Source organism: Garra rufa, chromosome 1 (assembly GCF_049309525.1).
Source record: "Garra rufa chromosome 1, GarRuf1.0, whole genome shotgun sequence".
NCBI lineage: Eukaryota > Metazoa > Chordata > Actinopteri > Cypriniformes > Cyprinidae > Garra > Garra rufa.
In genome coordinates this window covers 66,575,711-66,597,800 of record NC_133361.1, presented here as the reverse complement: position 1 = coordinate 66,597,800, position 22,090 = coordinate 66,575,711, and the positions used below count along the sequence as shown (strand labels likewise).

General features: G+C 44.8%; 15 non-coding genes across 15 annotated transcripts; all 15 read left to right on the top strand.

The window, feature by feature from the left end:
• Window positions 1–1,819: 1,819 nt before the first annotated feature.
• trnat-ugu (transfer RNA threonine (anticodon UGU)) lies at window positions 1,820–1,893 on the top strand. The gene has a single exon. It is a non-coding gene; the product is annotated as a tRNA-Thr (tRNA).
• Window positions 1,894–2,604: 711 nt separating this feature from the next.
• On the top strand, window positions 2,605–2,678 carry trnat-ugu (transfer RNA threonine (anticodon UGU)). Its single transcript has one exon. It is a non-coding gene; the product is annotated as a tRNA-Thr (tRNA).
• A 543-nt stretch (window positions 2,679–3,221) lies between these two features.
• On the top strand, window positions 3,222–3,295 carry trnat-agu (transfer RNA threonine (anticodon AGU)). Its single transcript has one exon. It is a non-coding gene; the product is annotated as a tRNA-Thr (tRNA).
• Window positions 3,296–3,496: 201 nt separating this feature from the next.
• trnar-ucu (transfer RNA arginine (anticodon UCU)) lies at window positions 3,497–3,586 on the top strand. The gene is given in 2 exon segments: window positions 3,497–3,533; window positions 3,551–3,586. It is a non-coding gene; the product is annotated as a tRNA-Arg (tRNA).
• Window positions 3,587–7,567: 3,981 nt separating this feature from the next.
• Window positions 7,568–7,641, top strand: trnat-cgu (transfer RNA threonine (anticodon CGU)). Its single transcript has one exon. It is a non-coding gene; the product is annotated as a tRNA-Thr (tRNA).
• Window positions 7,642–9,627: 1,986 nt separating this feature from the next.
• On the top strand, window positions 9,628–9,701 carry trnat-ugu (transfer RNA threonine (anticodon UGU)). Its single transcript has one exon. It is a non-coding gene; the product is annotated as a tRNA-Thr (tRNA).
• A 711-nt stretch (window positions 9,702–10,412) lies between these two features.
• Window positions 10,413–10,486, top strand: trnat-ugu (transfer RNA threonine (anticodon UGU)). The gene has a single exon. It is a non-coding gene; the product is annotated as a tRNA-Thr (tRNA).
• Window positions 10,487–11,029: 543 nt separating this feature from the next.
• On the top strand, window positions 11,030–11,103 carry trnat-agu (transfer RNA threonine (anticodon AGU)). Its single transcript has one exon. It is a non-coding gene; the product is annotated as a tRNA-Thr (tRNA).
• Window positions 11,104–11,304: 201 nt separating this feature from the next.
• trnar-ucu (transfer RNA arginine (anticodon UCU)) lies at window positions 11,305–11,394 on the top strand. The gene is given in 2 exon segments: window positions 11,305–11,341; window positions 11,359–11,394. It is a non-coding gene; the product is annotated as a tRNA-Arg (tRNA).
• A 3,981-nt stretch (window positions 11,395–15,375) lies between these two features.
• trnat-cgu (transfer RNA threonine (anticodon CGU)) lies at window positions 15,376–15,449 on the top strand. Its single transcript has one exon. It is a non-coding gene; the product is annotated as a tRNA-Thr (tRNA).
• A 1,986-nt stretch (window positions 15,450–17,435) lies between these two features.
• On the top strand, window positions 17,436–17,509 carry trnat-ugu (transfer RNA threonine (anticodon UGU)). The gene has a single exon. It is a non-coding gene; the product is annotated as a tRNA-Thr (tRNA).
• A 711-nt stretch (window positions 17,510–18,220) lies between these two features.
• trnat-ugu (transfer RNA threonine (anticodon UGU)) lies at window positions 18,221–18,294 on the top strand. The gene has a single exon. It is a non-coding gene; the product is annotated as a tRNA-Thr (tRNA).
• A 711-nt stretch (window positions 18,295–19,005) lies between these two features.
• On the top strand, window positions 19,006–19,079 carry trnat-ugu (transfer RNA threonine (anticodon UGU)). Its single transcript has one exon. It is a non-coding gene; the product is annotated as a tRNA-Thr (tRNA).
• Window positions 19,080–19,622: 543 nt separating this feature from the next.
• trnat-agu (transfer RNA threonine (anticodon AGU)) lies at window positions 19,623–19,696 on the top strand. The gene has a single exon. It is a non-coding gene; the product is annotated as a tRNA-Thr (tRNA).
• A 201-nt stretch (window positions 19,697–19,897) lies between these two features.
• trnar-ucu (transfer RNA arginine (anticodon UCU)) lies at window positions 19,898–19,987 on the top strand. Its single transcript is given in 2 exon segments — window positions 19,898–19,934; window positions 19,952–19,987. It is a non-coding gene; the product is annotated as a tRNA-Arg (tRNA).
• The last annotated feature ends 2,103 nt before the right edge of the window (window positions 19,988–22,090 follow it).

The window sequence follows — 22,090 nt, the reverse complement described above, 5'->3', positions numbered from 1 at the left end:
GAAGCCTGGATCGTCTGAGTCGCCCTCCCGGAGGGCGAACGCGCTGCCAGGCTAGTCTAGTAAACAGGAGATCCTGCATTCGAATCCCAGCGATGCCTTTGGTTGCGCGCCACAATACAGCCGAGCTCGTGCTTTACCGAAAAACGGACAGCGAATGGGGACACAGAGAAGCTCGAGGTAAGCGGGCGGTTTCTCTTGCAACACTACCCTCTCACCTGCTTTTGAAGGATAGCATCCCAGGCTAACTAGTCCAACCGAGGAGGCGCCGTGGCTTCGCCTGTCTTGTAAACAGCTGATCCTGGGTTCGAATCCCAGCGGTGCTTTTCCACCAGTGGCTGTCTCTGGCCTCACTGTTGGATGGGAGACCCCAACTACACTGCATATTTTTGAACCGTGCCTCAATTGTGCAAAGAACTGAGGATCTGTCTTTCTGCCCACACAGCGTGCCACTCGGCTGAGCTGGATGGGCACAAATCTGTAAGAAAAGCCCTCAGTGGCACAGCCTGGCATACCCACCAGACTCGTGCTTTTTGGAATTTTGTTAAGCCAGTACTAAGCCCATAATAAGAGTGTTGCCCTCGGACAGAAGAAACCATTTTGAGGCCTTCTGTTCTCAGCAAACATTGATAAAAACAAAAGTCAATCATATTTAAAAGGTAGCAAAACATGCCCAAGAACCAATTTAGTGAGGTGTGGCAATCACTGTCTTGCATCAAGTGGAGGCAGCAGGACGTTCAAAGTGTTGATTCATGCATCCTCTGAGCCGCCCTCCCCATGCCTAACATGCGGGTTGGCGCCGTGGCTTAGTTGGTCAAAGCGCCTGACTAGTGAACAGGAGATTCTGGGTTCGAATCCCAGCGGTCCCTTGGGCTGAGCTCTAGTCCAGGAAGCGTGCCCAAATTGTGCACAAACCTGCTTGCTCAGTGCACAGCTTGCCACTCAGCCAAGCTGGACGTGCTCTCTGGCGCAATGGATAGTGTGTTGGGCTTCTAGACTGCCAGATGAGGCCATTCAAAAGTTGTGGGTTTGAGTCCCATCAGATTTGTGCTTTTTGGAATTTTGTTAAGCCCATACTAAGGCCATAATAAGAGTGTTGCCCTCAGACAGCAGAAACCATTTTGAGGCCTCCTGTTCTCAGTGTACATTGATTTAAAAAAAAAATGTCAATCATATTTAAAAGGTAGCAAAACATGCCCAAGAACCAATTCAGTTAGGTATGGCAATCACTGTCTTGCATCAAGTGGAGGCAGCAGGACATTCAAAGTGTTGATTCATGCATCCTCTGTGCCGCCCTCCCCACCCCTTTACGTGCGGGGTGGCGCCTTGGCTTAGTTGGTTAAAGTGCCTGTCTTGTAAACAGAAGATCTTGGGATCAAATCCCAGCGGTGCCTTGGGAGGTTTTCCAGTCCAGCAAGCGCAAACTTTTCCAAAAGCGACCCGCAAACAGGGATAGCAAGGGCAGCGAGTGGGTAATTTTGCAAATCGCCCAGGCTCAGTTGTCGGCAAACGCCTTAAAGCTGTCCAGCGCACGGTCAGCCAACCCCTGGACTCTTCTCTGGAAGCCTGGATCGTCTGAGTCGCCCTCCCGGAGGGCGAACGTGCTGCCAGGCTAGTCTAGTAAACAGGAGATCCTGCGTTCGAATCCCAGCGATGCCTTTGGTTGCGCGCCACAATACAGCCGAGCTCGTGCTTTACCAAAAAACGGACGGCGAATGGGGACACAGAGAAGCTCGAGGTTAGCGGGCGGTTTCTCTTGCAACACTACCCTCTCACCTGCTTTTGAAGGATAGCATCCCAGGCTAACGGATCCAACCGAGGTGGCGCCGTGGCTTAGCTGGTCAAAGCGCCTGTCTTGTAAACAGGAGATCCTGGGTTCGAATCCCAGCGGTGCCTTTCCACCGGTGGCTGTCTCTGGCCTCACTGTTGGATGGGAGACCCCAACTACACTGTATATTTTTGAACCGTGCCTCAATTGTGCAAAGACCTGAGGACCTGTCTTTCTGCCCACACAGCGTGCCACTCGGCTGAGCTAGATGGGCACAAATCTGTAAGAAAAGCCCTCAGTGGCCCAGCCTGGCATATTGACCGGCTCTGTGGCGCAATGGATAGTGCATTGGACTTCTAGAATTCCAGATGAGGCCATTCAAAGGTTGTGGTTTTGAGTCTCACCAGAGTCACGCTTTTTGCCATTTTGTTAAGCCCATACTGCACAGTGTTGCCCTCGCACAGCAGAAACCATTTTGAGGCCTCCTGTTCTCAGCGTACATTGATTTAAAAAAAAGTCAATCATATTTAAAAGGTAACAAAACATGCCCAAGAACCAATTCATTGGCCTCTTCTCTGGAAGCCTGGATCGTCTGAGTCGCCCTCCCGGAGGGCGAACGTGCTGCCAGGCTAGTCTAGTAAACAGGAGATCCTGCGTTCGAATCCCAGCGATGCCTTTGGCTGCGCGCCACAATACAGCCGAGCTCATGCTTTACCAAAAAACGGACGGCGAATGGGGACACAGAGAAGCTCGAGGTTAGCGGGCGGTTTCTCTTGCAACACTACCCTCTCACCTGCTTTTGAAGGATAGCATCCCAGGCTAACGGATCCAACCGAGGTGGCGCCGTGGCTTAGCTGGTCAAAGCGCCTGTCTTGTAAACAGGAGATCCTGGGTTCGAATCCCAGCGGTGCCTTTCCACCGGTGGCTGTCTCTGGCCTCACTGTTGGATGGGAGACCCCAACTACACTGTATATTTTTGAACCGTGCCTCAATTGTGCAAAGACCTGAGGACCTGTCTTTCTGCCCACACAGCGTGCCACTCGGCTGAGCTGGATAGGCACAAATCTGTAAGAAAAGCCCTCAGTGGCCCAGCCTGGCATATTGACCGGCTCTGTGGCGCAATGGATAGTGCATTGGACTTCTAGAATTCCAGATGAGGCCATTCAAAGGTTGTGGTTTTGAGTCTCACCAGAGTCACGCTTTTTGCCATTTTGTTAAGCCCATACTGCACAGTGTTGCCCTCGCACAGCAGAAACCATTTTGAGGCCTCCTGTTCTCAGCGTACATTGATTAAAAAAAAAGTCAATCATATTTAAAAGGTAACAAAACATGCCCAAGAACCAATTCATTTTTGGTATGGCAATCACTGTCTTGCATCAAGTGGAGGCAGCAGGATGTTCGAAATGTTGATTCATGCATCCTCTGAGCCGCCCTCCCCACGCCTAACAAGAGGTGTGGCGCCGTGGCTTAGTTGGTTAAGGCGCCTGTCTAGTAAACAGGAGATCCTGGGTTCGAATCCCAGCGGAGCCTTGCAAACGACAGGTTGGATCTTTTTGCTCTCCCTTGGACCTGAGGCCCTTACAGTGCCTCTGCCTTTCAAACGACACCGCAATTGTGCAGAGACCCTAGGGTCTGTCCTTCCTGCAGAGAGAGCCTGCGCTCTCTTACCGTTGGACGGCCACAGACCCGAAAGGTCAACCTTCACGCGGCTCTGCTTGCTACCCCCTCATGGGCTCTGTGGCGCAATGGATAGAGCATTGGACTTCTAGACTGCCAGACGAGGCCATTCAAAGGTTGTGGGTTCGAGTCCCACCAGAGTCGTGGCTTTTGGCTTTCTAGTAACTCTCATACTGTGCAGTGTTGCCCTCAGGCAGTAGAAATTTGTAGACATTGGCTGCATCCGAAATCGCATACTTCCATACTATTTAGTAGGCAAAAAGCAGTAGGCGAAGAAAAAGTATGCATGAAATCTCAAACACCACAAAAGAGTAGGCGAGATTTACCAGGATGAAGCACTTTTTCTCGCGAGATTCAGGTGTACGTATACCTAAGTATCGTTCGAATATGCCTACTTACCTACTATATAGTAGGCGAAATGGGTACGTGAGAAGAGTAACCACAAAAGAGTAAGCGAGAGATCCCCAGATGCCTACTGCGTCCCGCCCAGATTTCGAAGTGCCGATCGAGGGATACTTTTCTACTTTTCTATCCCAGAAGCCCACGGGAGATCAATACGTCATCATCGAACGTGATGGAGAACAGCAACGAGGGTGTTTCCAAAAGTGAGTAACCTTACGCTGTTCCTTGTGTCACAATCGCGTAGAACAAACTGTTAAATCGCTTAAGGTGTAACAGTATAGTATATTTGTGATTGTCCTGTAAAAACATGTTGTATATGTATAGCATACAGGGGAGATCCAGTAAACACACGTATATCTCCAAAGTGAATGTACATAAACCACATACATCTTAAAGATGATTGTTAAATGTCTATTTAATATGTGATAGGAAAAAGTTCGAAAAGAATTGCAGATGAGCACGTAATAGACATCTGAGTGTTGTGTGCTGTTACAGTAGAATTCACTGTTGTCAACACTGTTTACTTTATATGAATGGAATGTAAATAAATGCATGTACATATAGTAACTGAACATAACTGATCTTTTTTATTTGTCCATTCATATTGTTGATAAATTCAGGAGCATTTGTGTTGGATAAAATGCGAGTGTAAATGCAGTGTTGAGCACATGAATCACAGAGGTGACTTGAAACTTTTCTGGATGTTACAGGGACAGGACGTGATGGACAGCAGAGACAGGTGAAGGTGGACACGGTGGTCAGCTGCTTCATCAGAATAAAGCTGCAGAATTGGCACAGCTATGTTGAGATGGCAGTAGTTATTTACAGGCTGTGAACTCATGATTGTCAGAACAATTACTTTGAACAAAGCTTTGTTTTATGTGTCTTTGACTTGTATTTATTTAACATCAAGGTTACTTTTATTTATTCTTTTACAAATTTGTTCATGTTTCTTGTTGTCAGTTAATAAAATATAGCATTAATTCATTACTTGACTGAGAATTGAGATGTATTCAGATTGACTGCATAGTCATGAATATGTCATGCATATGGCGTATTAAAAAAATGCATGTAGTTCATTTTACTAAAAATATTAATTAGTGGTTAGCATTTATCAGTATTATTGTTCATAAGAGTTGGTGTTGTCTAGCAATGCATTCCGAGGTCATCTTTAATTTCTAAGTAATACTTAATTCTTTCGAGTGTAAAATCAAAAGTCTTCTCCAAAGATGTGATCTTCCAGCAGCTGATTGACGTCTCCTTTGTGCAGATATTACAAACATTGCAAACAAGGAGGGCAACGTACTAGGTAGGGTTGTCGTGATGCCATTGGGTGTTCTGTGCACCCGTCGCCTTTATTTTATTTTATTAGCACTGCAGAACTTATAAGTACATACAACCGCAGGAAAAGATAGTAGGCTGTTTTATCAGTAAAAAAATCATAATGACAGAAAAAAACTGTAAAGGGTTTGCGTACATGTGATTCTCTACACGTGAAAAAAATATTAAATATCTTTAAATTATCGTAATATTCATTTAATCATAATGCATTAAAATTGCATGTGTTGTTTTTTGTTATTTATAATCCTCGGGGATGAAACAAGAGAAATCCCACAATAAAAAGAGGAAAACAAAGGAGATTTTAAGCCAGTTTTGCGTGTGGATAAACAATTTTGCACATAAATAAATTAAAAACATATTCAAGTGGTTACGATTTTAGGTTTTCGTAATAAAAAATAACATCTTTAAGGATTAAACTGGGTTATAGCCTAAAAACGTACTACAAACATAAAGGTATCTGTTTCTTCTGGAAGACCACAAAATGAGAAATTTGATCAACATCATAATATATACAAATAGATAATATATGCAAATAGATTAATTAAACCCGTTGCTCATATATTTTAAATTGTTGCTCTCGTTTTAACGTCGTAGATCACATGATAACGTCATCATTGCGGATCGCATTCATACTCAACGAGATTTGGCTGTAGAGTAGGTACTCTTTTAGCGCTTGTTAAGTACTAGGGGTGGGAATCTTCAGGCACTTCACGATCCGATCCGATTCCGATTCTGGGAGTCACGATCCGATTCCAAAACGATTCTTGATCTACATTTTTTCCCCAATTAATTCTTCTGCTGTGCAAATACAACTTTACAATTTTAAAAACATGTAAAATTGCAGTTTCTATGCTTTTTGTTTATAGTTGGAATCTCTGTAAAAGTAGGTGTGTCAATCTTCACCGGTTTCAAGATTCAAGTTAATTACTGTTTTCATTAACAACTAAATATCACGATGAACACATTCTCAGTTTTCAATAGTACTGCACATGGCTACATTTTCATATTTGTTTTATATCAAATTTAATTTGGGCCAACTTTACTTTATTTTTTAAATTATGTAAGCAAGGTACTTTTTAAAACAATTACTTATTTAAAATAAGTTTTCTTCAGGTATCTGAAAGTTTACAGACAATAGTTTTTCTTTTTTCCTCAGCATTACTGCCATTTTATTATTACTGATGAGATCATAGACAGGCAGCTTTAACAGGCTGCATTCAAACTAATGCACAGCAGTGGCGAGAGGTGACACTTTTATTTACCAGGTATGCTGAGTGCTAAAACCACCAGTAATACCAAAAATAATAATATCTTTACATTATTTAGACACCAATAAAATCAGAGACCAAATCATATTTTAATATTTCCTCTTTTTCCTGTTTATTATTATTTTAAAAATATATATATACATTTTATATAGGCTATTTTTTTCTGTGGACTTTAAACTTTTGAATTGTTGAGAAATTATGAAAGTATACATATTATATATAATATACAAAAATACAATACATTTTTGGCAATCAGGATCTGGCAGCAACAGCGCGTTTTTCCGCTTGGGCGAGCGCTTCTCGGACAGCTTACCCCGCGAATGAAATCACGCGCATGACAGAAAAACAGAATGCGCATCAATTCTGAGGAGTCAAGGAAGATGCGGAGAATCTGCTTGCCCAGAAGATTCAAATAAGGGATTCATTTATAAGCATGTTTATATTATTTAACACGTGAACGCATTCTCTCTGACAGCCTGAGTATGCAGGGCATTAGCAGCTTACTGTATATGGACGGAACGCCAATGATGCACAGATCTATTTCAATATATCAGATGTTTTGTCCTGCTCTGAAAACATAACTGACTGTATGTACAGTTTCGTTTGAAACTATTCCAAAATGCAAGTGCATTTAACCGCATCCGCAATCGAGCTTTAGGACGAACAAACACAAAGCGCACGTGAGTCTGTCAGTGCAACAGTTTCTTGCATTCCAGACGGCAGAAATGAACGCATATCTAAAGTAAAACACGACGGATGGAAGCACACTGTCAAGCATTATGCGCACGTGTCTCACAGTGCAAATTCTGTGCGCTGTAGCCAGCCGCGTCTCTAGCGCGCACACGTGCCATATGCAGAAAAAAAAAACAAGCTCAGAATCGATTCTGAAATATTAGGAATCGATTCAGAATCGTTGAAGAGAGAATCGCGATGCATCGATGCATCGATTTTTTCTCCCACCCCTATTAAGTACCTACTTATTGAAATTAAGTACCTACTCATTAAGTATGCGATTTCGGATGCAGCCACTCTCTTTTAAGCGTACCAGCACCTGGCCCGCCTCTGGATGTTTTGATCCTCTGAGTCACCCTCCCGACAGCCTTGCATGCGGTTTGGCGCCGTGGCTTAGTTGGTTAAAGCGCCTGTCTCGTAAACAGGAGATCCTGGGTTCAAATCCCAGCGGTGCCTTGGGCGGCTTTGCAGTCCAGCAAGCGCAAGCTTTTCCGAAAGCGACCCGGAAACAGGGATAGCTAGCGCAGCGAGTGGGTAATTTTGCAAATCGCCCAGACTCAGTTGTCGGCAAACGCCTTAAAGTTGTCCAGCGCACGGTCAGCCAACCCTTGGCCTCTTCTCTGGAAGCCTGGATCGTCTGAGTCGCCCTCCCGGAGGGCGAACGTGCTGCCAGGCTAGTCTAGTAAACAGGAGATCCTGCGTTCGAATCCCAGCGATGCCTTTGGTTGCGCGCCACAATACAGCCGAGCTCGTGCTTTACCGAAAAACGGACAGCGAATGGGGACACAGAGAAGCTCGAGGTAAGCGGGCGGTTTCTCTTGCAACACTACCCTCTCACCTGCTTTTGAAGGATAGCATCCCAGGCTAACTAGTCCAACCGAGGAGGCGCCGTGGCTTCGCCTGTCTTGTAAACAGCTGATCCTGGGTTCGAATCCCAGCGGTGCTTTTCCACCAGTGGCTGTCTCTGGCCTCACTGTTGGATGGGAGACCCCAACTACACTGCATATTTTTGAACCGTGCCTCAATTGTGCAAAGAACTGAGGATCTGTCTTTCTGCCCACACAGCGTGCCACTCGGCTGAGCTGGATGGGCACAAATCTGTAAGAAAAGCCCTCAGTGGCACAGCCTGGCATACCCACCAGACTCGTGCTTTTTGGAATTTTGTTAAGCCAGTACTAAGCCCATAATAAGAGTGTTGCCCTCGGACAGAAGAAACCATTTTGAGGCCTTCTGTTCTCAGCAAACATTGATAAAAAAAAAAGTCAATCATATTTAAAAGGTAGCAAAACATGCCCAAGAACCAATTTAGTGAGGTGTGGCAATCACTGTCTTGCATCAAGTGGAGGCAGCAGGACGTTCAAAGTGTTGATTCATGCATCCTCTGAGCCGCCCTCCCCATGCCTAACATGCGGGTTGGCGCCGTGGCTTAGTTGGTCAAAGCGCCTGACTAGTGAACAGGAGATTCTGGGTTCGAATCCCAGCGGTCCCTTGGGCTGAGCTCTAGTCCAGGAAGCGTACCCAAATTGTGCACAAACCTGCTTGCTCAGTGCACAGCTTGCCACTCAGCCAAGCTGGACGTGCTCTCTGGCGCAATGGATAGTGTGTTGGGCTTCTAGACTGCCAGATGAGGCCATTCAAAAGTTGTGGGTTCAAGTCCCATCAGATTTGTGCTTTTTGGAATTTTGTTAAGCCCATACTAAGGCCATAATAAGAGTGTTGCCCTCAGACAGCAGAAACCATTTTGAGGCCTCCTGTTCTCAGTGTACATTGATTTAAAAAAAAAATGTCAATCATATTTAAAAGGTAGCAAAACATGCCCAAGAACCAATTCAGTTAGGTATGGCAATCACTGTCTTGCATCAAGTGGAGGCAGCAGGACATTCAAAGTGTTGATTCATGCATCCTCTGTGCCGCCCTCCCCACCCCTTTACGTGCGGGGTGGCGCCTTGGCTTAGTTGGTTAAAGTGCCTGTCTTGTAAACAGAAGATCTTGGGATCAAATCCCAGCGGTGCCTTGGGAGGTTTTCCAGTCCAGCAAGCGCAAACTTTTCCAAAAGCGACCCGCAAACAGGGATAGCAAGGGCAGCGAGTGGGTAATTTTGCAAATCGCCCAGGCTCAGTTGTCGGCAAACGCCTTAAAGCTGTCCAGCGCACGGTCAGCCAACCCCTGGACTCTTCTCTGGAAGCCTGGATCGTCTGAGTCGCCCTCCCGGAGGGCGAACGTGCTGCCAGGCTAGTCTAGTAAACAGGAGATCCTGCGTTCGAATCCCAGCGATGCCTTTGGTTGCGCGCCACAATACAGCCGAGCTCGTGCTTTACCAAAAAACGGACGGCGAATGGGGACACAGAGAAGCTCGAGGTTAGCGGGCGGTTTCTCTTGCAACACTACCCTCTCACCTGCTTTTGAAGGATAGCATCCCAGGCTAACGGATCCAACCGAGGTGGCGCCGTGGCTTAGCTGGTCAAAGCGCCTGTCTTGTAAACAGGAGATCCTGGGTTCGAATCCCAGCGGTGCCTTTCCACTGGTGGCTGTCTCTGGCCTCACTGTTGGATGGGAGACCCCAACTACACTGTATATTTTTGAACCGTGCCTCAATTGTGCAAAGACCTGAGGACCTGTCTTTCTGCCCACACAGCGTGCCACTCGGCTGAGCTAGATGGGCACAAATCTGTAAGAAAAGCCCTCAGTGGCCCAGCCTGGCATATTGACCGGCTCTGTGGCGCAATGGATAGTGCATTGGACTTCTAGAATTCCAGATGAGGCCATTCAAAGGTTGTGGTTTTGAGTCTCACCAGAGTCACGCTTTTTGCCATTTTGTTAAGCCCATACTGCACAGTGTTGCCCTCGCACAGCAGAAACCATTTTGAGGCCTCCTGTTCTCAGCGTACATTGATTTAAAAAAAAGTCAATCATATTTAAAAGGTAACAAAACATGCCCAAGAACCAATTCATTGGCCTCTTCTCTGGAAGCCTGGATCGTCTGAGTCGCCCTCCCGGAGGGCGAACGTGCTGCCAGGCTAGTCTAGTAAACAGGAGATCCTGCGTTCGAATCCCAGCGATGCCTTTGGCTGCGCGCCACAATACAGCCGAGCTCATGCTTTACCAAAAAACGGACGGCGAATGGGGACACAGAGAAGCTCGAGGTTAGCGGGCGGTTTCTCTTGCAACACTACCCTCTCACCTGCTTTTGAAGGATAGCATCCCAGGCTAACGGATCCAACCGAGGTGGCGCCGTGGCTTAGCTGGTCAAAGCGCCTGTCTTGTAAACAGGAGATCCTGGGTTCGAATCCCAGCGGTGCCTTTCCACCGGTGGCTGTCTCTGGCCTCACTGTTGGATGGGAGACCCCAACTACACTGTATATTTTTGAACCGTGCCTCAATTGTGCAAAGACCTGAGGACCTGTCTTTCTGCCCACACAGCGTGCCACTCGGCTGAGCTGGATAGGCACAAATCTGTAAGAAAAGCCCTCAGTGGCCCAGCCTGGCATATTGACCGGCTCTGTGGCGCAATGGATAGTGCATTGGACTTCTAGAATTCCAGATGAGGCCATTCAAAGGTTGTGGTTTTGAGTCTCACCAGAGTCACGCTTTTTGCCATTTTGTTAAGCCCATACTGCACAGTGTTGCCCTCGCACAGCAGAAACCATTTTGAGGCCTCCTGTTCTCAGCGTACATTGATTAAAAAAAAAGTCAATCATATTTAAAAGGTAACAAAACATGCCCAAGAACCAATTCATTTTTGGTATGGCAATCACTGTCTTGCATCAAGTGGAGGCAGCAGGATGTTCGAAATGTTGATTCATGCATCCTCTGAGCCGCCCTCCCCACGCCTAACAAGAGGTGTGGCGCCGTGGCTTAGTTGGTTAAGGCGCCTGTCTAGTAAACAGGAGATCCTGGGTTCGAATCCCAGCGGAGCCTTGCAAACGACAGGTTGGATCTTTTTGCTCTCCCTTGGACCTGAGGCCCTTACAGTGCCTCTGCCTTTCAAACGACACCGCAATTGTGCAGAGACCCTAGGGTCTGTCCTTCCTGCAGAGAGAGCCTGCGCTCTCTTACCGTTGGACGGCCACAGACCCGAAAGGTCAACCTTCACGCGGCTCTGCTTGCTACCCCCTCATGGGCTCTGTGGCGCAATGGATAGCGCATTGGACTTCTAGACTGCCAGACGAGGCCATTCAAAGGTTGTGGGTTCGAGTCCCACCAGAGTCGTGGCTTTTGGCTTTCTAGTAACTCTCATACTGTGCAGTGTTGCCCTCAGGCAGTAGAAATTTGTAGACATTGGCTGCATCCGAAATCGCATACTTCCATACTATTTAGTAGGCAAAAAGCAGTAGGCGAAGAAAAAGTATGCATGAAATCTCAAACACCACAAAAGAGTAGGCGAGATTTACCAGGATGAAGCACTTTTTCTCGCGAGATTCAGGTGTACGTATACCTAAGTATCGTTCGAATATGCCTACTTACCTACTATATAGTAGGCGAAATGGGTACGTGAGAAGAGTAACCACAAAAGAGTAAGCGAGAGATCCCCAGATGCCTACTGCGTCCCGCCCAGATTTCGAAGTGCCGATCGAGGGATACTTTTCTACTTTTCTATCCCAGAAGCCCACGGGAGATCAATACGTCATCATCGAACGTGATGGAGAACAGCAACGAGGGTGTTTCCAAAAGTGAGTAACCTTACGCTGTTCCTTGTGTCACAATCGCGTAGAACAAACTGTTAAATCGCTTAAGGTGTAACAGTATAGTATATTTGTGATTGTCCTGTAAAAACATGTTGTATATGTATAGCATACAGGGGAGATCCAGTAAACACACGTATATCTCCAAAGTGAATGTACATAAACCACATACATCTTAAAGATGATTGTTAAATGTCTATTTAATATGTGATAGGAAAAAGTTCGAAAAGAATTGCAGATGAGCACGTAATAGACATCTGAGTGTTGTGTGCTGTTACAGTAGAATTCACTGTTGTCAACACTGTTTACTTTATATGAATGGAATGTAAATAAATGCATGTACATATAGTAACTGAACATAACTGATCTTTTTTATTTGTCCATTCATATTGTTGATAAATTCAGGAGCATTTGTGTTGGATAAAATGCGAGTGTAAATGCAGTGTTGAGCACATGAATCACAGAGGTGACTTGAAACTTTTCTGGATGTTACAGGGACAGGACGTGATGGACAGCAGAGACAGGTGAAGGTGGACACGGTGGTCAGCTGCTTCATCAGAATAAAGCTGCAGAATTGGCACAGCTATGTTGAGATGGCAGTAGTTATTTACAGGCTGTGAACTCATGATTGTCAGAACAATTACTTTGAACAAAGCTTTGTTTTATGTGTCTTTGACTTGTATTTATTTAACATCAAGGTTACTTTTATTTATTCTTTTACAAATTTGTTCATGTTTCTTGTTGTCAGTTAATAAAATATAGCATTAATTCATTACTTGACTGAGAATTGAGATGTATTCAGATTGACTGCATAGTCATGAATATGTCATGCATATGGCGTATTAAAAAAATGCATGTAGTTCATTTTACTAAAAATATTAATTAGTGGTTAGCATTTATCAGTATTATTGTTCATAAGAGTTGGTGTTGTCTAGCAATGCATTCCGAGGTCATCTTTAATTTCTAAGTAATACTTAATTCTTTCGAGTGTAAAATCAAAAGTCTTCTCCAAAGATGTGATCTTCCAGCAGCTGATTGACGTCTCCTTTGTGCAGATATTACAAACATTGCAAACAAGGAGGGCAACGTACTAGGTAGGGTTGTCGTGATGCCATTGGGTGTTCTGTGCACCCGTCGCCTTTATTTTATTTTATTAGCACTGCAGAACTTATAAGTACATACAACCGCAGGAAAAGATAGTAGGCTGTTTTATCAGTAAAAAAATCATAATGACAGAAAAAAACTGTAAAGGGTTTGCGTACATGTGATTCTCTACACGTGAAAAAAATATTAAATATCTTTAAATTATCGTAATATTCATTTAATCATAATGCATTAAAATTGCATGTGTTGTTTTTTGTTATTTATAATCCTCGGGGATGAAACAAGAGAAATCCCACAATAAAAAGAGGAAAACAAAGGAGATTTTAAGCCAGTTTTGCGTGTGGATAAACAATTTTGCACATAAATAAATTAAAAACATATTCAAGTGGTTACGATTTTAGGTTTTCGTAATAAAAAATAACATCTTTAAGGATTAAACTGGGTTATAGCCTAAAAACGTACTACAAACATAAAGGTATCTGTTTCTTCTGGAAGACCACAAAATGAGAAATTTGATCAACATCATAATATATACAAATAGATAATATATGCAAATAGATTAATTAAACCCGTTGCTCATATATTTTAAATTGTTGCTCTCGTTTTAACGTCGTAGATCACATGATAACGTCATCATTGCGGATCGCATTCATACTCAACGAGATTTGGCTGTAGAGTAGGTACTCTTTTAGCGCTTGTTAAGTACTAGGGGTGGGAATCTTCAGGCACTTCACGATCCGATCCGATTCCGATTCTGGGAGTCACGATCCGATTCCAAAACGATTCTTGATCTACATTTTTTCCCCAATTAATTCTTCTGCTGTGCAAATACAACTTTACAATTTTAAAAACATGTAAAATTGCAGTTTCTATGCTTTTTGTTTATAGTTGGAATCTCTGTAAAAGTAGGTGTGTCAATCTTCACCGGTTTCAAGATTCAAGTTAATTACTGTTTTCATTAACAACTAAATATCACGATGAACACATTCTCAGTTTTCAATAGTACTGCACATGGCTACATTTTCATATTTGTTTTATATCAAATTTAATTTGGGCCAACTTTACTTTATTTTTTAAATTATGTAAGCAAGGTACTTTTTAAAACAATTACTTATTTAAAATAAGTTTTCTTCAGGTATCTGAAAGTTTACAGACAATAGTTTTTCTTTTTTCCTCAGCATTACTGCCATTTTATTATTACTGATGAGATCATAGACAGGCAGCTTTAACAGGCTGCATTCAAACTAATGCACAGCAGTGGCGAGAGGTGACACTTTTATTTACCAGGTATGCTGAGTGCTAAAACCACCAGTAATACCAAAAATAATAATATCTTTACATTATTTAGACACCAATAAAATCAGAGACCAAATCATATTTTAATATTTCCTCTTTTTCCTGTTTATTATTATTTTAAAAATATATATATACATTTTATATAGGCTATTTTTTTCTGTGGACTTTAAACTTTTGAATTGTTGAGAAATTATGAAAGTATACATATTATATATAATATACAAAAATACAATACATTTTTGGCAATCAGGATCTGGCAGCAACAGCGCGTTTTTCCGCTTGGGCGAGCGCTTCTCGGACAGCTTACCCCGCGAATGAAATCACGCGCATGACAGAAAAACAGAATGCGCATCAATTCTGAGGAGTCAAGGAAGATGCGGAGAATCTGCTTGCCCAGAAGATTCAAATAAGGGATTCATTTATAAGCATGTTTATATTATTTAACACGTGAACGCATTCTCTCTGACAGCCTGAGTATGCAGGGCATTAGCAGCTTACTGTATATGGACGGAACGCCAATGATGCACAGATCTATTTCAATATATCAGATGTTTTGTCCTGCTCTGAAAACATAACTGACTGTATGTACAGTTTCGTTTGAAACTATTCCAAAATGCAAGTGCATTTAACCGCATCCGCAATCGAGCTTTAGGACGAACAAACACAAAGCGCACGTGAGTCTGTCAGTGCAACAGTTTCTTGCATTCCAGACGGCAGAAATGAACGCATATCTAAAGTAAAACACGACGGATGGAAGCACACTGTCAAGCATTATGCGCACGTGTCTCACAGTGCAAATTCTGTGCGCTGTAGCCAGCCGCGTCTCTAGCGCGCACACGTGCCATATGCAGAAAAAAAAAACAAGCTCAGAATCGATTCTGAAATATTAGGAATCGATTCAGAATCGTTGAAGAGAGAATCGCGATGCATCGATGCATCGATTTTTTCTCCCACCCCTATTAAGTACCTACTTATTGAAATTAAGTACCTACTCATTAAGTATGCGATTTCGGATGCAGCCACTCTCTTTTAAGCGTACCAGCACCTGGCCCGCCTCTGGATGTTTTGATCCTCTGAGTCACCCTCCCGACAGCCTTGCATGCGGTTTGGCGCCGTGGCTTAGTTGGTTAAAGCGCCTGTCTCGTAAACAGGAGATCCTGGGTTCAAATCCCAGCGGTGCCTTGGGCGGCTTTGCAGTCCAGCAAGCGCAAGCTTTTCCGAAAGCGACCCGGAAACAGGGATAGCTAGCGCAGCGAGTGGGTAATTTTGCAAATCGCCCAGACTCAGTTGTCGGCAAACGCCTTAAAGTTGTCCAGCGCACGGTCAGCCAACCCTTGGCCTCTTCTCTGGAAGCCTGGATCGTCTGAGTCGCCCTCCCGGAGGGCGAACGTGCTGCCAGGCTAGTCTAGTAAACAGGAGATCCTGCGTTCGAATCCCAGCGATGCCTTTGGTTGCGCGCCACAATACAGCCGAGCTCGTGCTTTACCGAAAAACGGACAGCGAATGGGGACACAGAGAAGCTCGAGGTAAGCGGGCGGTTTCTCTTGCAACACTACCCTCTCACCTGCTTTTGAAGGATAGCATCCCAGGCTAACTAGTCCAACCGAGGAGGCGCCGTGGCTTCGCCTGTCTTGTAAACAGCTGATCCTGGGTTCGAATCCCAGCGGTGCTTTTCCACCAGTGGCTGTCTCTGGCCTCACTGTTGGATGGGAGACCCCAACTACACTGCATATTTTTGAACCGTGCCTCAATTGTGCAAAGAACTGAGGATCTGTCTTTCTGCCCACACAGCGTGCCACTCGGCTGAGCTGGATGGGCACAAATCTGTAAGAAAAGCCCTCAGTGGCACAGCCTGGCATACCCACCAGACTCGTGCTTTTTGGAATTTTGTTAAGCCAGTACTAAGCCCATAATAAGAGTGTTGCCCTCGGACAGAAGAAACCATTTTGAGGCCTTCTGTTCTCAGCAAACATTGATAAAAAAAAAAGTCAATCATATTTAAAAGGTAGCAAAACATGCCCAAGAACCAATTTAGTGAGGTGTGGCAATCACTGTCTTGCATCAAGTGGAGGCAGCAGGACGTTCAAAGTGTTGATTCATGCATCCTCTGAGCCGCCCTCCCCATGCCTAACATGCGGGTTGGCGCCGTGGCTTAGTTGGTCAAAGCGCCTGACTAGTGAACAGGAGATTCTGGGTTCGAATCCCAGCGGTCCCTTGGGCTGAGCTCTAGTCCAGGAAGCGTACCCAAATTGTGCACAAACCTGCTTGCTCAGTGCACAGCTTGCCACTCAGCCAAGCTGGACGTGCTCTCTGGCGCAATGGATAGTGTGTTGGGCTTCTAGACTGCCAGATGAGGCCATTCAAAAGTTGTGGGTTCAAGTCCCATCAGATTTGTGCTTTTTGGAATTTTGTTAAGCCCATACTAAGGCCATAATAAGAGTGTTGCCCTCAGACAGCAGAAACCATTTTGAGGCCTCCTGTTCTCAGTGTACATTGATTTAAAAAAAAAATGTCAATCATATTTAAAAGGTAGCAAAACATGCCCAAGAACCAATTCAGTTAGGTATGGCAATCACTGTCTTGCATCAAGTGGAGGCAGCAGGACATTCAAAGTGTTGATTCATGCATCCTCTGTGCCGCCCTCCCCACCCCTTTACGTGCGGGGTGGCGCCTTGGCTTAGTTGGTTAAAGTGCCTGTCTTGTAAACAGAAGATCTTGGGATCAAATCCCAGCGGTGCCTTGGGAGGTTTTCCAGTCCAGCAAGCGCAAACTTTTCCAAAAGCGACCCGCAAACAGGGATAGCAAGGGCAGCGAGTGGGTAATTTTGCAAATCGCCCAGGCTCAGTTGTCGGCAAACGCCTTAAAGCTGTCCAGCGCACGGTCAGCCAACCCCTGGACTCTTCTCTGGAAGCCTGGATCGTCTGAGTCGCCCTCCCGGAGGGCGAACGTGCTGCCAGGCTAGTCTAGTAAACAGGAGATCCTGCGTTCGAATCCCAGCGATGCCTTTGGTTGCGCGCCACAATACAGCCGAGCTCGTGCTTTACCAAAAAACGGACGGCGAATGGGGACACAGAGAAGCTCGAGGTTAGCGGGCGGTTTCTCTTGCAACACTACCCTCTCACCTGCTTTTGAAGGATAGCATCCCAGGCTAACGGATCCAACCGAGGTGGCGCCGTGGCTTAGCTGGTCAAAGCGCCTGTCTTGTAAACAGGAGATCCTGGGTTCGAATCCCAGCGGTGCCTTTCCACCGGTGGCTGTCTCTGGCCTCACTGTTGGATGGGAGACCCCAACTACACTGTATATTTTTGAACCGTGCCTCAATTGTGCAAAGACCTGAGGACCTGTCTTTCTGCCCACACAGCGTGCCACTCGGCTGAGCTAGATGGGCACAAATCTGTAAGAAAAGCCCTCAGTGGCCCAGCCTGGCATATTGACCGGCTCTGTGGCGCAATGGATAGTGCATTGGACTTCTAGAATTCCAGATGAGGCCATTCAAAGGTTGTGGTTTTGAGTCTCACCAGAGTCACGCTTTTTGCCATTTTGTTAAGCCCATACTGCACAGTGTTGCCCTCGCACAGCAGAAACCATTTTGAGGCCTCCTGTTCTCAGCGTACATTGATTTAAAAAAAAGTCAATCATATTTAAAAGGTAACAAAACATGCCCAAGAACCAATTCATTGGCCTCTTCTCTGGAAGCCTGGATCGTCTGAGTCGCCCTCCCGGAGGGCGAACGTGCTGCCAGGCTAGTCTAGTAAACAGGAGATCCTGCGTTCGAATCCCAGCGATGCCTTTGGCTGCGCGCCACAATACAGCCGAGCTCATGCTTTACCAAAAAACGGACGGCGAATGGGGACACAGAGAAGCTCGAGGTTAGCGGGCGGTTTCTCTTGCAACACTACCCTCTCACCTGCTTTTGAAGGATAGCATCCCAGGCTAACGGATCCAACCGAGGTGGCGCCGTGGCTTAGCTGGTCAAAGCGCCTGTCTTGTAAACAGGAGATCCTGGGTTCGAATCCCAGCGGTGCCTTTCCACCGGTGGCTGTCTCTGGCCTCACTGTTGGATGGGAGACCCCAACTACACTGTATATTTTTGAACCGTGCCTCAATTGTGCAAAGACCTGAGGACCTGTCTTTCTGCCCACACAGCGTGCCACTCGGCTGAGCTGGATAGGCACAAATCTGTAAGAAAAGCCCTCAGTGGCCCAGCCTGGCATATTGACCGGCTCTGTGGCGCAATGGATAGTGCATTGGACTTCTAGAATTCCAGATGAGGCCATTCAAAGGTTGTGGTTTTGAGTCTCACCAGAGTCACGCTTTTTGCCATTTTGTTAAGCCCATACTGCACAGTGTTGCCCTCGCACAGCAGAAACCATTTTGAGGCCTCCTGTTCTCAGCGTACATTGATTTAAAAAAAAGTCAATCATATTTAAAAGGTAACAAAACATGCCCAAGAACCAATTCATTGGCCTCTTCTCTGGAAGCCTGGATCGTCTGAGTCGCCCTCCCGGAGGGCGAACGTGCTGCCAGGCTAGTCTAGTAAACAGGAGATCCTGCGTTCGAATCCCAGCGATGCCTTTGGCTGCGCGCCACAATACAGCCGAGCTCATGCTTTACCAAAAAACGGACGGCGAATGGGGACACAGAGAAGCTCGAGGTTAGCGGGCGGTTTCTCTTGCAACACTACCCTCTCACCTGCTTTTGAAGGATAGCATCCCAGGCTAACGGATCCAACCGAGGTGGCGCCGTGGCTTAGCTGGTCAAAGCGCCTGTCTTGTAAACAGGAGATCCTGGGTTCGAATCCCAGCGGTGCCTTTCCACCGGTGGCTGTCTCTGGCCTCACTGTTGGATGGGAGACCCCAACTACACTGTATATTTTTGAACCGTGCCTCAATTGTGCAAAGACCTGAGGACCTGTCTTTCTGCCCACACAGCGTGCCACTCGGCTGAGCTGGATAGGCACAAATCTGTAAGAAAAGCCCTCAGTGGCCCAGCCTGGCATATTGACCGGCTCTGTGGCGCAATGGATAGTGCATTGGACTTCTAGAATTCCAGATGAGGCCATTCAAAGGTTGTGGTTTTGAGTCTCACCAGAGTCACGCTTTTTGCCATTTTGTTAAGCCCATACTGCACAGTGTTGCCCTCGCACAGCAGAAACCATTTTGAGGCCTCCTGTTCTCAGCGTACATTGATTAAAAAAAAAGTCAATCATATTTAAAAGGTAACAAAACATGCCCAAGAACCAATTCATTTTTGGTATGGCAATCACTGTCTTGCATCAAGTGGAGGCAGCAGGATGTTCGAAATGTTGATTCATGCATCCTCTGAGCCGCCCTCCCCACGCCTAACAAGAGGTGTGGCGCCGTGGCTTAGTTGGTTAAGGCGCCTGTCTAGTAAACAGGAGATCCTGGGTTCGAATCCCAGCGGAGCCTTGCAAACGACAGGTTGGATCTTTTTGCTCTCCCTTGGACCTGAGGCCCTTACAGTGCCTCTGCCTTTCAAACGACACCGCAATTGTGCAGAGACCCTAGGGTCTGTCCTTCCTGCAGAGAGAGCCTGCGCTCTCTTACCGTTGGACGGCCACAGACCCGAAAGGTCAACCTTCACGCGGCTCTGCTTGCTACCCCCTCATGGGCTCTGTGGCGCAATGGATAGCGCATTGGACTTCTAGACTGCCAGACGAGGCCATTCAAAGGTTGTGGGTTCGAGTCCCACCAGAGTCGTGGCTTTTGGCTTTCTAGTAACTCTCATACTGTGCAGTGTTGCCCTCAGGCAGTAGAAATTTGTAGACATTGGCTGCATCCGAAATCGCATACTTCCATACTATTTAGTAGGCAAAAAGCAGTAGGCGAAGAAAAAGTATGCATGAAATCTCAAACACCACAAAAGAGTAGGCGAGATTTACCAGGATGAAGCACTTTTTCTCGCGAGATTCAGGTGTACGTATACCTAAGTATCGTTCGAATATGCCTACTTACCTACTATATAGTAGGCGAAATGGGTACGTGAGAAGAGTAACCACAAAAGAGTAAGCGAGAGATCCCCAGATGCCTACTGCGTCCCGCCCAGATTTCGAAGTGCCGATCGAGGGATACTTTTCTACTTTTCTATCCCAGAAGCCCACGGGAGATCAATACGTCATCATCGAACGTGATGGAGAACAGCAACGAGGGTGTTTCCAAAAGTGAGTAACCTTACGCTGTTCCTTGTGTCACAATCGCGTAGAACAAACTGTTAAATCGCTTAAGGTGTAACAGTATAGTATATTTGTGATTGTCCTGTAAAAACATGTTGTATATGTATAGCATACAGGGGAGATCCAGTAAACACACGTATATCTCCAAAGTGAATGTACATAAACCACATACATCTTAAAGATGATTGTTAAATGTCTATTTAATATGTGATAGGAAAAAGTTCGAAAAGAATTGCAGATGAGCACGTAATAGACATCTGAGTGTTGTGTGCTGTTACAGTAGAATTCACTGTTGTCAACACTGTTTACTTTATATGAATGGAATGTAAATAAATGCATGTACATATAGTAACTGAACATAACTGATCTTTTTTATTTGTCCATTCATATTGTTGATAAATTCAGGAGCATTTGTGTTGGATAAAATGCGAGTGTAAATGCAGTGTTGAGCACATGAATCACAGAGGTGACTTGAAACTTTTCTGGATGTTACAGGGACAGGACGTGATGGACAGCAGAGACAGGTGAAGGTGGACACGGTGGTCAGCTGCTTCATCAGAATAAAGCTGCAGAATTGGCACAGCTATGTTGAGATGGCAGTAGTTATTTACAGGCTGTGAACTCATGATTGTCAGAACAATTACTTTGAACAAAGCTTTGTTTTATGTGTCTTTGACTTGTATTTATTTAACATCAAGGTTACTTTTATTTATTCTTTTACAAATTTGTTCATGTTTCTTGTTGTCAGTTAATAAAATATAGCATTAATTCATTACTTGACTGAGAATTGAGATGTATTCAGATTGACTGCATAGTCATGAATATGTCATGCATATGGCGTATTAAAAAAATGCATGTAGTTCATTTTACTAAAAATATTAATTAGTGGTTAGCATTTATCAGTATTATTGTTCATAAGAGTTGGTGTTGTCTAGCAATGCATTCCGAGGTCATCTTTAATTTCTAAGTAATACTTAATTCTTTCGAGTGTAAAATCAAAAGTCTTCTCCAAAGATGTGATCTTCCAGCAGCTGATTGACGTCTCCTTTGTGCAGATATTACAAACATTGCAAACAAGGAGGGCAACGTACTAGGTAGGGTTGTCGTGATGCCATTGGGTGTTCTGTGCACCCGTCGCCTTTATTTTATTTTATTAGCACTGCAGAACTTATAAGTACATACAACCGCAGGAAAAGATAGTAGGCTGTTTTATCAGTAAAAAAATCATAATGACAGAAAAAAACTGTAAAGGGTTTGCGTACATGTGATTCTCTACACGTGAAAAAAATATTAAATATCTTTAAATTATCGTAATATTCATTTAATCATAATGCATTAAAATTGCATGTGTTGTTTTTTGTTATTTATAATCCTCGGGGATGAAACAAGAGAAATCCCACAATAAAAAGAGGAAAACAAAGGAGATTTTAAGCCAGTTTTGCGTGTGGATAAACAATTTTGCACATAAATAAATTAAAAACATATTCAAGTGGTTACGATTTTAGGTTTTCGTAATAAAAAATAACATCTTTAAGGATTAAACTGGGTTATAGCCTAAAAACGTACTACAAACATAAAGGTATCTGTTTCTTCTGGAAGACCACAAAATGAGAAATTTGATCAACATCAT